A 17,130-nucleotide genomic window follows, 5' to 3' on the forward strand; every position below is an offset into this window, starting at 1 on the left:
CCGTGGTCGGCGCTTATAGCAAGTGAGCATTTCTGCTACGCACAGGTGATCTGAGCATCGCCTGTGTGTAGCAGATTCGATTAAGGTACTGCAGCTTCTAGTCTTGAAGCATGCAAAAAGTGAAAAAAAAATTAAAAAATATTTAAGAAATAAAAAAATATATAAAAGTTCAAATCGTTCGCCTCTCGCCCCAATCAAAAGAGAACAATAAAAAAATCAAATCTACATATATTTCGTTATAAAGGCACAGATGATTGGCCTCGGGGAGACCAAAACATCCAACACCGCGGAGACACCATCACGTGTTTCTCAACGCAGTGATTCCAGAACACTGCCCCCATCCCTTATGGGAAATAAAACCCTGAAACAGCTGTCTGTGGATGGATACCATGCTTGGCATAGGTGGCTTTCCTTCATAGGATGCTGCCCTTCCCGTGGTTGTTCCTTCCCGGGGAAAGGCCTGGCTATTCACTGCGTCGAGAAACACGTGATGGTGTCTCCGCAGCTTCTTTACATGCATCTGCATATTTCCCATAAGGGATGGGGGCAGTGTTCTGGAATCACTGCGTTGAGAAACACGTGATGGTGTCTCCGCGGTGTTGGATGTTTTGGTCTCCCCGAGGCCAATCATCTGTGCCTTTATAGCCTTTTTACTAGGCACTGCTCCTAATAGCCAGATTCCTACTCCACACTGATGAGGGGCAAAAACCCTGAAACAGCTGTCTGTGGATGGATACCATGCTTGGCATAGGTGGCTTTCCTTCATAGGATGCTGCCCTTCCCGTGGTTGTTCCTTCCCGGGGAAAGGCCTAGCTATTCACTGCTTGCGTCGAGAAACACGTGATGGTGTCTCCGCAGCTTCTTTACATGCATCTGCATATTTCCCATAAGGGATGGGGGCAGTGTTCTGGAATCACTGCGTTGAGAAACACGTGATGGTGTCTCCGCGGTGTTGGATGTTTTGGTCTCCCCGAGGCCAATCATCTGTGCCTTTATAGCCTTTTTACTAGGCACTGCTCCTAATAGCCAGATTCCTACTCCACACTGATGAGGGGCAAAAACCCTGAAACATCTGTCTGTGGATGGATACCATGCTTGGCATAGGTGGCTTTCCTTCATAGGATGCTGCCCTTCCCGTGGTTGTTCCTTCCCGGGGAAAGGCCTGGCTATTCACTGCTTGCGTCGAGAAACACGTGATGGTGTCTCCGCAGCTTCTTTACATGCATCTACATATATTTGGTGTCACCATGTTCAGAATCACCCAATCTATCAATATAAAAAAGAATTAACTCGATCGCCAAACGGCATATTGAGAAAAAAATTCAAAGTGCCAGAATTACGTTTTTTTGGTCACCACTACATTGCAAGAAAATGCAATAACGAGGGATCAAAAGATCGTATCTACAACAAAATGGTATCAATAGAAACGTCATCTCAGCACACAAAAAATAAGCCCCACCGAGCCCCTGATCACAAAAAATGGAGGCGCTACAGGTCTAGGAAAATTTTGGATTTTTTTTCACCACTGAAATAAAAAAGAACCTGGACATTTTTGGTGTCTGTGAACTCGTAATGACATTGAAAATGATAATGGCAGGTCAGTTTTAGCATTTAGTGAACATTCAAAAAAAAAACATTGTGGAATTGCACTTTTTTTGCAATTTCACCGCACTTGGAATTTTTTCCCATTTTCCAGAACACGATATGCTAAACCTAAGGCTGTGTGCACAAGTTCAGGATTTTTCGCGGTTTTTTTCATGGTTTTTCGCTATAAAAATGCGATAAAGCCGCAAAAAAATGCATACATTAAACATCCTATTATTAGAATGAAATCCGCAATTTTTGTGCACATGTTGTGTTTTTTTCTGCGGCGGAATCGCATTATGGAAAAAAACGCAGCATGTTCATTCTTTGTGTGGAATCGTGGGGATTCCGCACACATAGGAATGAATTGATCCGCTTACTTTCTGCTTGTGGCTATGCCCATCAGGTGGGAAGTAAGCGGATCATGTGCGGTTGGTACCCACGGTGGAGGAGAGGAGACTCTCCTCCAGGCCCTGGGAACCATGTAATTGTTAAAAAAAAAGAGAATTTAAATAAAAAATCATGATATTCTCACCTTTCAGCGTCCACGGCAGTCTTCCCGCTCCTCGCGATGCTTCCGTTTCCAATAATGCATTGTGAAAATGACCTGTGATGACGTAGCAGTCTCGCGATACAGCTACGTCATCTATGGTCATTGCCGCAATGCATTACTGGGACCGGAGCATCGCGAGGAGCGGGAAGACTGCTGTGGACGCCAGAAGGTGAGAATGTCATGATTTTTTTTTAATCATTTTTATCGTTATATCTTTTTACTATTGATGCTGCATAGGCAGCATCAATAGTAAAATGTTGGTCACACTTGTCAAACACTATGTTTGACAAGTGTGACCAACCTGTCAATCAGTTTTCCAAGCGATGCTACAGATCGCTTGGAAAATGCTAGCATTCTGCAAGCTAAAAACGCTTGCAAAACGTCAGTGTTTTGCGGGAATACGCATGCCAATTCCACATGCGATATACCCGAGGCAGGAGTTGCGGAATAGCAGCGGAAATTTCTGCGGCAATTCTGCAACGTGTGCACTTAGCCTAATAGTGTTGTTCAAAAGTTCAACTTGTCCCACAAAAAGCAAGCCCTCACACGGCTATATTGACAGACAAATAAAAAAAATTATGGATCGGGGAAAAAGAGGAGCAAAAAAACAAAAAAAGCAAAAACGGGAAATGCCCCGGGAGTTAAGGGGTTAATTATATTTTATTTTTAGCAATTTATATGCAGTGAAAACTAAGGTTAATCATCCCCTCTACTGCTAGTGATGAGATCTAAATTGTTAAATACTGTAATATCATTTAATATGGAACTGACAATTTTCAGTCTGTCAATTTCATTGGAAAAAATTGTATAATGCGGTGTATAAATGCATTTTACATCCAGAAAAAAATCATGGAACTATATGTTGTATAAAATTAAGCAAAGAATAAATGAATATAAAAGGGCAAATGTTCTGCTGCTAGGAATATAAATATGGTATATTGATCTCTGCAATACTGCACCTCTTGAGGTCAACTGCAAGCCTTCTTCAGGGACCTGTATAGTACAGTATAATGAATATGGATTCCTATCAACAGGAGCAGGAACACTATCAAGAATATACTTAGAATGCAAAAGAGAGGGCAGGAAAATCTGTACTCATATCATAAGGTGAAAAGCATTATTAATCAAGTTCATGATTGCAAGTCTTCTTAACTATAGAGAACACTAGTAGTATATATCTAAAATTACACATATATATTTTTTTCTTAATTCATAGTGCATTGTGCTATTCTACTTTTAATAGCAGGTCGAGGCGATGATAAGCTAATGTCTCTTCATCTCTTTTTATTATTATTATTATTATTATTTATTTATATAGCACCATTGATTCCATGGTGCTGTACATGAGAAGGGGTTACATACAAGTTACAAATATCACATACAGTAAACAAACTAACAATGACGGACTGATACAGAGGGGCGAGGACCCTGCCCTTGCGGGCTTACATTCTACAGGATTATGGGGAAGGAGACAGTAGGTTGAGGGTTGCAGGAGCTCCGGTGTTGGTGAGGCGGTAGCTCCGGTGTTGGTGAGGCGGTAGCTCCGGTGTTGGTGAGGCAGTAGCTCCGGTGTTGGTGAGGCAGTAGCTCCGGTGTTGGTGAGGCGGTAGCTTAGTTGGTGATGAGGCAGCAGCGGTGTCAGTGCAGGCTGTAGGCTTTCCTGAAGAGATGAGTTTTCAGGTTCCGTCTGAAGGATCCGACTGTGGTTGATAGTCGGACGTGTTGGGGCAGAGAGTTCCAGAGGATGGGGGATATTCGGGAGAAGTCTTGGAGGCGATTGGATGAGGCGCGAATAAGTGTGGAGGAGAGAAGGAGGTCTTGGGAGGACCGGAGGTCACGTGAGGGTATTCATATATACTGTACTTATTCCAATATATATATAAGTATGAAACATGCCACCAGTTTTCTAAGTAAATATATTTTTAATGGTGCTATTGACATGAAATTCTCACCAGATGTCAGTCACAACCCAAACAATCCATACAGGCAAGGAAATCCAACCATAGATAATAATAATAATAATAATAATCTTTATTTATATAGCGCCAACATATTCCGCAGCGCTTTGCAGTTTAACAGTTTCAAATACAACAGTCATAAGTAACACCCTTAACAATACAATAATTAAAGCGAAATAAAACGACCCTGCTCGTGAGAGCTTACAATCTACAATGAGGCGGGGGAGATACAAAGTACAGGTGTGTATTTACAATGGTGTATTTACAATGATGGTCCAGCCATCTTCAGGGGGTGGGGGATAGATGGAGCTAGTGAATGGGCTACACACACACACACACAAACATAACATGACTTTGATTACTGAATGTGATAGGCCGCTCTGAACAAATGTGTTTTGAGCGAGCGCCTAAACTATGCAAATTGTGGATGGTCCTAATATCTTGGGGTAGAGCATTCCAGAGGATTGGCGCAGCGTGGGAGAAGTCTTGGAGTCGGGAGTGGGAGGTACGGATTAGTTCAGAGGTTAGTCGAAAGTCATTTGCAGAGCGCAGCGGTCGGCTAGGCCGATAGACCGAAATGAGGGAGGAGATGTATGGGGGTGTCGCACTGTGGAGAGCTCTGTGGGCGAGAACAAGTACTTTGAATTGTATCCAGTAATGAATGGGCAGCCAGTGTAATGACTGGCGAAGAGCGGATGCATCTGAGTAATGACTAGCCAGATGGACGACCCTGGCTGCTGCATTAAGGATAGACTTGAGAGGGGAAAGTCAAATAAGGGGGAGGCCAATTAGTAGAGCATTACAGTAGTCAAGGCGGGAGTGGATCAGGGCGACAGTAAGGGTTTTTGTTGTTTCCATGGTGAGAAAAGGGCGGATTCTAGAGATGTTCTTTAGGTGTAAGAGCGCGAGCGGGCAAGAGATTGTATATTATTATTATTATTATTTATTATTATAGCGCCATTTATTCCATGGCGCTTTACATGTGAGGAGGGGTATACATAATAAACAAGTACAATAATCTTGAACAATACAAGTCACAACTGGTACAGGAGGAGAGAGGACCCTGCCCGCGAGGGCTCACAATCTACAAGGGATGGGTGAGGATACAGTAGGTAGGGTAGAGCTGGTCATGCAGCGGTTTGGTCGATCGGTGGTTACTGCAGGTTGTAGGCTTGTCGGAAGAGGTGGGTCTTCAGGTTCTTTTTGAAGGTTTCGATGGTAGGCAAGAGTCTGATATGTTGTGGTAGAGAATTCCAGAGTAGGGGGGATGCACGAGAGAAATCTTATATGCAATTGTGGGAAGAGGAGATAATAGGGGAGTAGAGAAGGAGATCTTGTGAGGATCGGAGGTTGCGTGCAGGAGAGTATGGGAGGTGAAGGAGAGATCGGAGTTAAACAAAACACCCAGACAGCGCGCCTGCTGCCGGGGTGTTATTATGGTGCCACCCACGGAGAGGGAAATGTCAGATTTAGGGAGGTTAGTAGATGGCGGGAGCAGAAAAAGTTCAGTTTTGGAGAGCTTGAGTTTCAGATAGAGAGCGGACATGATGTTGGAGACTGCAGACAGACAGTCAGTGGCGTTCTGTAGTACAGCAGGGGTAAGGTCAGGGGAGGATGTGTATAGTTGTGTGTCAGCGGCATAAAGATGGTACTGAAAGCCAAATCTGCTGATGGTCTGTCCAATTGGGGCCGTGTAGAGAGAGAAGAGAAGGGGGCCAAGAACTGAGCCCTGAGGTACCCCGACAGTGAGAGGAAGAGGAGATGAAGTGGAGCCGGAGAACAGAACACTGAAGGAGCGGTCAGAAAGATAGGAGGAGAACCAGGAGAGAGCAGTGTCCTTAATGCCAAGTGACTGGAGCCTAGAGCCTAGGAGAGGGTGGTCAACAGTATCGAAAGCTGCAGAAAGGTCGAGAAGAATGAGCAGAGAGTGGTCACCGTTACGTTTTGCTGTCAGAAGGTCATTGGTCACTTTGATGAGTGCAGTTTCTGTCAAATGTAGGGGCGGAAACCGGACTGTGAAGGGTCTAGAAGGGAGTGAATGGAGAGGTAACGGGTAAGGCGGGAGTATATTAGTCGCTCCAAGAGTTTTGAGATGAAGGGGAGATTGGAGACTGGTCTGTAGTTGTTTGTGCAGGATGGGTCAAGGGTGGGTTTCTTTAGTAATGGAGTAATGATTGAAGGGAAAATGCCAGAGGAGAGGGAGAGATTAAAGATTGTAGTTAGGTGAGTTGTGACGACTGGAGAGAGAGACTGGAGGAGATGTGAGGGAATGGGGTCGGTGGTGCATGTAGTCGGACAAAGAGGAGAGGAGCCTGGAGACGACTTCTTCTGTGATGGGATCGAATGTGGAGAGTGAGCCAGGGCTGTTTCACTCTTTGGAGGTTCTGAGGGTGAGGGGAGCTACTTGGTCAAGGGTGCTTCTAAGAGTTTCATTGAAGTGATGTACAGCCAGATCAGGACAGGAAAAAGAAGAGATTTGGGACAATGATGAGTGTAGGGAGGCTGAAAGTGTATGAGGGTTAATGGCATGTAGATTACTGACTGAATGGTAGGTAGGAGGGTGTCCATAAATTAAGAAATATATACCATATATTTGAGTATAAGCCAAGTTTTTCAGCACTTTTGTTGTGCTGAAAACGCCCCCATCGTCTTATACTCAAGTAATTGTCCCAGAAAATGGTGGGGGTGGGGGAGGGGGAGCGGCGGAGCAGCAGGTGACAGGAGGCAGGAACTGGTGGCTGCGACTAAAGCCTGTGCTCGCTGCTAAAGAGAAATGAATATTCACTGCACTGGCAGTGAATATTCATTTCTCTTATAGCACACACAGGGTCAGCTGCAACCGCCAGTTTCCAGCAGCTGCCAGGCTATCAAAGGGGCGTGCTACTTTAGAGTTATGAATATTCATCTCTCTCCACTCCCAAAGGAGTGGAGTGAATATTCATCACCTTAAAAACCGAGGATACGTGATTGCCCGGCCACTGGAGCAGCGGGCATCGGAACAAGATGCTGCGAGGGTGGGCAGGGAAGGTAAGTAGGATGATTTTATTTTTTTATGCTTTTCTCATAGGAGCCATGCATAGAAGGATAGGGACGAAGAGCCATGCAGACAAGGATAGGGATAAGGAGCCATGCAGACAAGGATGGTAATAAGGAGCCTTGCAAACAAGGATGCGGACAAGGAGCCATGCAGACAAGGATGGGGATGAGGAACCAATCCTGAACACCAGTATAGGGATGAGGAGCCATGCATACCAGGATAGGGATGAGGGGACCATGCATGCCCGGCATATACTTGAGTAATACATTCTCCCAGTTTTTAATGGAAAAGTTAGGTGCCTCAGCTTATACTCGGGTCGGCTTATACACGAGTCTATATGGTATATATACAGTATAATGCATTGTACTTTACTATACATGTACTAAAATATGACAATTACACTTTTAATTCCTAAGTAAGCAACCAGGGGGGAGGCTCAGCTAAAAAATCCATAAAAACCTCACACCATTCATTAGCTAGAGTCACTGAAGGCTAAGACTGAGACAAACACATGCAAAGTGCAGATAAAACCAGGCAGAATTATGAATGAACGTGATGTCCACTTGAGAAAATGCATTTATAGAAATGAATTTTTCCACTGATGTCCTATTGTGCCTTGACATCTTAGAGAGCAGTATGTGGTATTAGCATTAGAATTCTGGCCAGAAGAGATAAAAGCTTCATGATGTATTGTGCTACAAAAGTTTATGCAAATATTGCAAATTATTTAAACTTAGACTAATGAAGTAATTAGCAAATTTGTATTGTGTCTTTAGATTTTAATTTATAAGGAGACTAAATGTTGCCTGCATATATGTATGATATTACTAATTGCTAAATAAGTCATGAAAATCAAACTTCATAAAATACACAGTACAGACCAAAAGTTTGGACACACCTTCTCATTTAAAGATTTTTCTGTATTTTTTCTGTATTTTCATGACTATTAAAATTGTACATCCACACTGAAGGCATCAAAACTATGAATTAACACATGTTGAATTATATTCTTAACAAAAAAGTGTGAAACAACTGAAATTATGCATTATATTCTAGGTTCTTCAAGTAGCCACCTTTTGCTTTGATGACTGCTTTGCACACTCTTGGCATTTTCTTCATGAGCTTCAAGAGGTAGTCACCGGGAATGGTCTTCCAGCAATCTTGAAGGAGTTCATCTACAACAGTTGTGAGGACCTTATGAGAGGCTTAGCAGTAAGGTACTACAACACCAAGGCGCTAGAGGAAGGCTACTGATTTCCACCTGGATAAGGGGACTTTGTATTTTCCTCCAAACCGGCGAGACTCAGCCTGTCCTGTGTTCCGGTGCTTTGGACTGTGGATGCTGAAGCCTTCAGAAAAGGAAAAGAGACTGAAACCTTGTGTCCTTGTTCTTCACTGCACCTCACACTATCCACCACCTACACACTGGGAAGCCCTGGGGACATACTTCACCTGTGGGAAGGTATACCATCTAGCTGCCATAACATCACCCCAGCGGACTTCTTAAAGCAGCATCAGTCACCCTGACCGAATACCACAGGTGGTGTCATGAACATATCCCTTTAAAGACCTTTCCCTTTTGAACGGACATCCCACTGGCCACGGACCGGGTCAGCCACCATGACATCCCTCTGAGAACTGAAGGACCCGGTACCGAGTACCCCTTGCCCACAGGGGCACTCCACAATCATTAGTTAATTTGTGTTTTTGATAACTACATTTATTATTGACTATAAACCAGGGTAGGAAATCCAACAAGAATAAAATGGGAATAGCAATTGGCTATAAATGTAAAACTTAACATTTACTAGGTATGTATAAACATCAAATCACATACAACACATAAGTCAAACAAGGGAAGGGAGGGAAAAAAACCCTCGTGCAATGGTGAACCATATACCAACACAGAAATGGGAAAGAGATATGAGTAAAAATAGATATGCTGACAGTGCTAAGTAGTCACTACCTGTTACCCGATAGAATACAGTTAGTAGCCTTGTTTAACTCCTTATAACATGTTAGAATACACACAGACAATGTCACATTATAAGGGAGGGCTATATGCATGGCATCCACTAATACTCCTTATGATTATTTATGGGTATGCCCCTGTCTGTAAAATACCCATGCCCTGTATGGTACCGTAAAAAAATAACCTTATCAAATTGTCTTTTGTCAAGATAGAACAATTCCTTCTTTCTAGGGTTGTATGTGTATTTTTAAGTACCTTAAGGAGCCAAATTATTGGTTACATGTAACCGGCATAGTCAAATCCACATAAATGTGAAAAATTTCAAAAGTTACTTATTCAACATACATGTATGTATATTTAGCTACTGTCAGTACTTATGATAGCATGCTAAAGAGGCTTATTAAACGAAATTAAACCACTAATATGCATCCATATAAACATGGGATCATGCTACCTCATCAATAAACATTATGAGCATCCCCTTTGGTCATTATTATGTGGTAATAATGTATTTTGCACCAAACACTTTTTCTAAGACGCCAGCATGTGCAAATTTGCATCATATTTAGAACCCAGTAATATCGAAAGATCTCACCCCGGAGTTGGAGAGACTCTATTTGTCACAAGGTCTCTCAAAGAAGGTGGAGTGACGATCAAGCCTCTGTTTAGATAAGGCATCTTCCGACTCGTTTAATCCTTATAGAATCATCAGGAGAGTATTGCAACCTGTGTTAGCCGCTTTACAGGCCTCCCCACTTCTGTGGTTTTTAAAGCTGAACTCGGAGGCGCATTCACGAGGCTCCGCCTCTAGCGTGTGATGTGTTGTGAATTCAGCTTTTGGGCTCCCTCCGGTGGTTGTAGAGGGTAATGCAGTTGTGCCTGGACTGCAGGAGTGGACATGTGTATCTACTAATTGCAAAACTGACTGGTTTCGCCTTTTTTTTGTAATTTTGGTTTTCATCCTCGTTTTTCTTCTGGGCAGGTTGAGCCTTCTGACCTTCCTGGTGTGGATTCTGTGGTCGACAGGTTGCAGCAGATTTGGGCTTATGTGGTGGACAATTTGGTGCTGTCTCAGGAGGAGGCTCAACGTTTTGCTAATCATCGTCGGTGTGTTGGTTCCCGGCTTCGGATTGGGGATCTGGTTTGGTTATCTTCCCGTCATGTTCCTATGAAGGTTTCTTCCCCTAAGTTTAAGCCTTGATTTATTGGTCTTTATAGGATTTCTGAGATTATTAATCCGGTGTCCTTTCGCCTGGCGCTTCTGGCCTCCTTTGCTATTCATAATGTCTTCCATAAATCTTTGTTGCGGAAATATGTGGAGCCCGTTGTTCTCTCTGTTGATCCTCCGACCCCTGTATTGGTCGATGGGGAGTTGGAATATGTTGTTGAGAAGATTTTGGATTCTCGTTTTTCGAGGCGGAAGCTTCAGTACCTTGTCAAGTGGAAGGGTTATGGCCAGGAGGATAATTCTTGGGTTTCTGCCTCTGATGTCCATGCCATTGATTTCGTTCATGCCTTTCATCGGGCTCATCCTGATCGGCCTGGGGGCTCTGGTGAGGGTTCGGTGACCCCTCCTCAAGGGGGGGTACTGTTGTGAATTCAGCTTTTGGGCTCCCTCCGGTGGTTGTAGAGGGTAATGCAGTTGTGCCTGGACTGCAGGAGTGGACATGTGTATCTACTAATTGCAAAACTGACTGGGGTATATAGCTTTGCAGGACTCTTTAGTCAGTGTCAGTTGTTCATTGCTTTTGCAGGATTCACTTCCCTGCTGGTCTCTCCAGTTTGCTGTGCTTTTCTACAAAGATAAGTCCTGGCTTTGTTTTTGCTGTCCACCTGCTGTGGACCTTATAGTTCTGTGCATATTCATGTTTTTGTCTTGTCCAGTTTTGTCTGTGGGGGATTTTTTTGCAGCCTAGCTATTTCTCTGGAGATGCAGATATACCCCCCATGTCTTTAGTCAGATGTGGTGATTTGTATTTTCTGTGGTGGATATTTTCTAGTGTTTTTATACTCACCGCATAGTACTCTGTTCTATTCTTTCTTTTTAGCCAGTATGGCCTCCTATGCTAAAATCTGATTTCATATCTGCGTATGTTATTTCCCTCTCCTCTCACAGTCAATATTTGTGGGGGGCTATCTATCCTTTGGGGATTTTCTCTGAGGCAAGATAGGTTTCCTGTTTCTGTCTTTAGGGGTAGTTAGATCTTAGGCTGTGCCGAGGGGTCTAGGGAGTGTTAGGTACCCCCCACGGCTACTTCTAGTTGCGCTGCTAGGTTCAGGGTTTGCGGTCAGTACAGGGACCACCTTCTCCAGAGTCCGTCTCATGCTGCTCCTAGGCCACCAGATCATAACAGTGATGCGCTCACGGTCTTTGGAATGCATTTCCAGTATTATGGAGCGCACATCCGGGTTATGGAACGCTGTGCGCCGCTAAGAACTCTCTCAAATTGTTCCACAATTTTCATTTGCGTTTTTATAAATATATCAGCACATCAAGCTTTCTGAGAACGCTTTTGGTGGTGTTGTAAATGTGCTGAGGTAATACTGAATCATACCTAATGGTTGACACGACAGCGAGGAATTAAGTCTGTCGGTCTTGTTAAAGTGCTGTGCCCATTCTATATGTCTGTTATGTGTACTCAGATATTCATCTTTGTGTGCGCGGCACCTTATGTGACAGGCTCTAGTGAGTCTGACATTTATTAGGCACAATGCTATCTTGAGTTTCAGGTATGGAGCATACAAAGCTACCGATCCGGTGCAGCGCATGGTCCCTGCTCGGGTGGGCACTTGCGTTCCATCCCAGCGGCGCACTGCGTTCCATAACCCGGATGTGCACTCCATAATACCGGAAATGCGTTCCAAAGACCGGAAGTGCGTCACAAGCTAGGGGCGGAGCCTCGTGAATGCGCCTCCGAGATCAGCTTTAAAAACCACAGAGGTGGGGAGGCCTGTAAAGTGGCTAACACAGGTTGATATACTCCCCTGATGATTCTATAAGGATGAAACGCATCGGGAGACGCCTTATCTAAACAGAGGCTTGATCATCACTCCACCTTCTTTGAGAGACCTTGTGACAAATGGAGTCTCTTCAACTCCGGAGTGAGATCTTTCTATGTTAATGGGTTCTAAATGTGACACAAATTTGCACATGCTGGCGTCTTAGAAATAGTGTTTGGTGCAAAATACATAATTACCAGATAATAGTGACCATATGGGACGCTCATAATGTTTATTGATGAGGTAGCATGATGCCATGTTTATATGGATGCATATTGGTGGTTTAATTTCAGCCTCTTTAGTACGCTACCATAAGTACTGACAGCAGCTAAATATACACACATGTATGTTGAATAAGTAACTTTTGAAATTTGTCACATTTATGTGGATTTGACTATGGCGGTTACATGTAACCAATAATTTGGCTCCTTAAGGTACTTAAAAACACACATGCAACCCTAGAAAGAAGGAATTGTTCTATCTTGACAAAAGACAATTTGATTAGGGTATTTTTTGACGGTGCCATACAGGGCATGGGTATTTTACAGACAGGGGCATACCCATAAATAATCATAAGGAGTATTAGTGGATGCCATGCATATAGCCCTCCTTTATAATGTAGCATTGTCTGTGTGTATACTAACATGGTATAAGGAGTTATACAAGGCTAGCAACTGTATTCTATAGGGTCACAGGTAGTGACTGCTTAGCACTGTCAGCATATCTATTTTTTCTCCTACTTCTTTCCCATTTCTGTGTTGGTATAGGGTTCACCATTGCATTAGGGTTTTTTTCCCTCCCTTCCCTTGTTTGACCTATGTGTTGTATGTGATTTGATTTTTACACATACCTTACCTAGTAGAGGTGAAGTTTTATATTTATATCCAATTGCTATTCCCATACATTTATTATTGAACAATTACAGTGCTCTAGGTCAACCCAAAAGGTTAATAAACCTCAAACTTGAATATTTAAGAAAGCAGAAGTGAGGTTTTGTCTCCCACAAGTTCTTAATAATGTTTAGGTCAGTTGAGGAATGGAGCCAGTGGAGAATTTAAATGCATGCTATGGAGCAGAGATGTGCATAAAAATCATGGTTTTCTTGAAAGATACATACTTCTTCCTGTTTCACTGCTTGAAGAAAGTGTCTGTTAGGAGTCGAGTTTCCTCTGCTGCACAGGGGGAATCTCGATCCGTGTCTGCTGCGGTCTCCCATTCTGCATCGGCCGCAGTGGAGCCTGCTCAGTGGAGACGTCGCTCCCAGCGTCTTGCTGAGACTGATTCTGTGCAAAGGGTTACTGCTGCCTCTCCTGGCTCTGCTGTTGTACCCTGCACTGATCTGCGGTGGGCAGGCTTTTCTGGGACTAAGTCCTGCTTTGCACACACTGAGCATGCCCAGGGCAAGATCTCTCAGTGGAGATCTGGGGTCACATGCTCAGGTACTGCAGCGACTTCCATTGGTCCTTCTCACGGAAGGTCCTGCAGGTGCTAGGACTAAGTTCTGCTTTGCACACTGAGCATGCCCAGGGCAAGATCTCTCAGTGGAGATCTAGGGTCACATGCTCAGGTACTGCAGCAATTCCATTGGTCCTTCTTTGGAAGGTCCTGTTCGTGCTGCAGCTATTTAAGGCTCTCATGGCCACACGGCCATGCGTTAGTATCCTCTTATGTTATGTGCTTTGCGCCAGTGTGGTCATGTGTTTGAATGTGTTCAGGGACCCGGCTGAAATAAGCACCTAGAATGCTGGCACCTCCAGCGAGGAGTTTAGTGTGCATGCATGACCACTGACTGCTCACATTTGGGTAGTTGGCCTGTGCCTCTGTGAAAGTCTAACAGGGCACAGAGCTTTGCCTTCTCGGCTGCTCTGTGAAGCTAACAGAGCTGGTTTATACCGCCATATAGTGCCGCCATTTATTTAGCAGCAGGTTCTTCCCTGCACGGTGAATCCCTGGTTGCGAACGCACCAATCCCACTAAATAAATATATTCGGTGCGTTCCGCCAAGCCTAACAGTGTCTTCTAATAACTGGCAGTAGATTTGAAAGTCGATTTTGAGTCCATCTTCAAACCAGAAAGTTCCAACTAGCTCACCCTTAATAATACCAGCAATACCCCATCTCCACCATCTCCACCTTGCTGGTGCATGAGATTAAATGGACATTTGTGTCTTTTAGTGATCCAGCCATGGGCTCATCCATCCATCAAGAGTCACACTCATCTCATCAGTCCATAAAGCTGTTAAAAAATCTGTCAAAATATTTCTTGTCTTTAAATATGTCTTGGCCCAGTCTTGACATTTCATCTTATGTATCTTGATCGGTGGGGGTCGAGTTTCAGCTGTCCTTACCTTGGCCATGTTTCTGAGCACTGAACACCTTGTTCTTCTGGGCCCTCCAGGGAGGTTGCAGTTCTAGAATATCACAGCACTGGAGGATAATGGCTTCCTGGTCACTTCACATTTTATTCTTCTCAAATCTTTTTATGACCCTGTTGACTATTTGTAACAAAAATTTTGATGGTTCTGTGATCATGATCCAATATCTTAGCATTTTCAACAGTGCTGGATCCGTCCTGTAAGACTTTTAGCAATTTTTTAATTGTCAGTAAGTTAAATCTTTTTTGGGGGCCATTTTTGCCTGAGGAAAATAAGCTGCCCAATAATTTAGCACACCTTGATAACGGGTGTTAATATGCTTGGGCTGCACCCTCCCTCATTACACAAATACACATGACCTGATATGTTTCAAACCAACAAACATTCAGGTTATTACAGCTTGGAGTTGGAAAATATTTCTAAATTTGATGATACTCACTTGCCTAATACTTCTGGACATAAGTGTACTACAGTACATTTGCATGGCAAAACCTCATGTCATTTACCATGAATTTCAACAAATCCATACGCAGATACAGATAAATCACATGAAAACTATGGGATTAAACTGTGCTTGTCATATATCCATAAAAATTTGTCTATGTGTAGCATTCTAGAGATGCTGAATGCACTATTCAAGGCCAGCCTTACCATTAGCCCTGTAAAGACATTTTCTGAACAAGGTAGAAATTTATAATTTTATGACGTGACCTACTTTTGTCTACATAAAAGACTACATAAATATTAACCTAAATCAACTAAACCATATCTAAATATTAAATTCCTAATTCTTCTTAGAAAAATATCATTGTACACATTTAGCAGTGATTTGGTTGAGGTTAATATATACTGTATATTTATGTTATTATACATGCATATGTTTTGGAAAAACTGATATTTTTCTAAGAAGAATTAGGAATTGAATATTTATGTGTATATAGATATATATGTGTGTGTGTGTGTGTGTGTATTTTGCTGCATATCTTGTAGCTTTTCTGTTAAACATGCAGAGCATATCTCACATACCATTAATTCAGCCACTTACTAGGAAAACTGAATTTCACAGTGGGTGCTTCCTGAGTGTATTCCAACCTATCACTCTGTCCAAAGTCACATCTGATTCAAAGAAAGATTTCACTCAAATGTATTACATCTGGCTGCAGGCTTCAGCAGGCTAGTAGTTCGGAATGCAGGACTCTTCTCAATAAACATGTTAGCTTTTCAATTAAAAGTCTATTGAGTGATTGGTTCATTTACTCTAACTGCACAAAAAATAAGCTAACTCAATCACAGTTGCAGAAATTTCTTGGTATGTAGTTTCTCCAGCTGAAACACCAACAGAACTAAAAATAATATATGTAAGACTCTATTGTTGACGCTTTTGGATGCATAAGGAAAATGTTTGGTGTGGATTTATTAGCTAGGCTAACGGAGACAGCCACCAATTCATGCTGCCCATGGTACAATTACCTTTTAGATTACTGGGTGGGGTCCCAGTTGCAGACTTTGCATTCAGATCTAGGACTTTAGTTCCTAGTCATGAATTTGAATACACTTTGTATCTACCTTCTTATGGGTTAGTTCAATGCTGTGATCAGACACTTGTTATTGAAATGTGGTACTAGATTGACTGATTCATCACCAGAATTCTGTTGTAAATTGCTTTGAAATATCACAACATTTTGATGTAACTCGGATTTGCGCTAAAATGTTGCAGCCTTTGGAGTTTTCACACAGTTTCCTCCCTGCTGTGTCAAAATGGGTGGAGCTGGGACACTTTGAGGCGCAGTGGGAGCGTGACATTGCTGCTCATCCAATTCATGACGAGTTATGGAGTTACTTACACCAGAAATCTTACACCAGTCAGAGACTGGTAAAAGATTTCTGGTGTGGTGCACAGAAATTCTTCATGAATCTAACTTCACCATGCCCCCTCATCGAGACAGGTGAGGAAATTGCCAGTCTTGATAAATCAGGTCCATAGTTTGTTAACGCCAAACACAACATTGATTACAAAGGGAATAAAACAACTTTTATACTTTTACTTTACTTTTATTACTTTATTTCCCTTTGGACCTACGTATAGTTTAGTGCAAACAATGTATCAAGAAACAAGTAAATGCTCTACTCTAGAAAAAAACAATCAAATAGGAGCCACTTACACACTACCTTACAAGTCAATATCTGGCCCTTAATAACTACTTTCAGTGGCAAATAAAAATGTCACAGTGTCCTTAGATAATTTTGAAACCTATTTAACACATTTTTATGTATAACCTAGGGTAAACTTTATAAAGCCTTGAAACTTCTCAAACAATGTACACTCATCTGTAGGTTTTAGTTACAGAAGAATACACATTAATTCATTCTCCAAGAATGAGATAAAATGGCATCCCTAATATAATTCAGTAGACACCAAATTTGTCATTGGTGAAGAGATTACTTTTTACGATTGATGACAGCAATCCATAAATAAATAGATGTTTCGATCTATGTAGACCTTCCTCAGTATACATATTGCCCTGGAAAGACTGTCTCAATAAATAAATCATCTCTTTACTGTATCAGAGTGCCAAGTTTTGTGTCTACTGAAATTCTGGGATCCTACTTGATCACAATTGCCCTGGAGTGCCGTGTGTCCTCATTGCTCCT

The sequence above is a fragment of the Ranitomeya imitator genome, chromosome 5 (genome assembly GCF_032444005.1).
Source record: "Ranitomeya imitator isolate aRanImi1 chromosome 5, aRanImi1.pri, whole genome shotgun sequence".
Classification (NCBI taxonomy): Eukaryota; Metazoa; Chordata; class Amphibia; order Anura; family Dendrobatidae; genus Ranitomeya; species Ranitomeya imitator.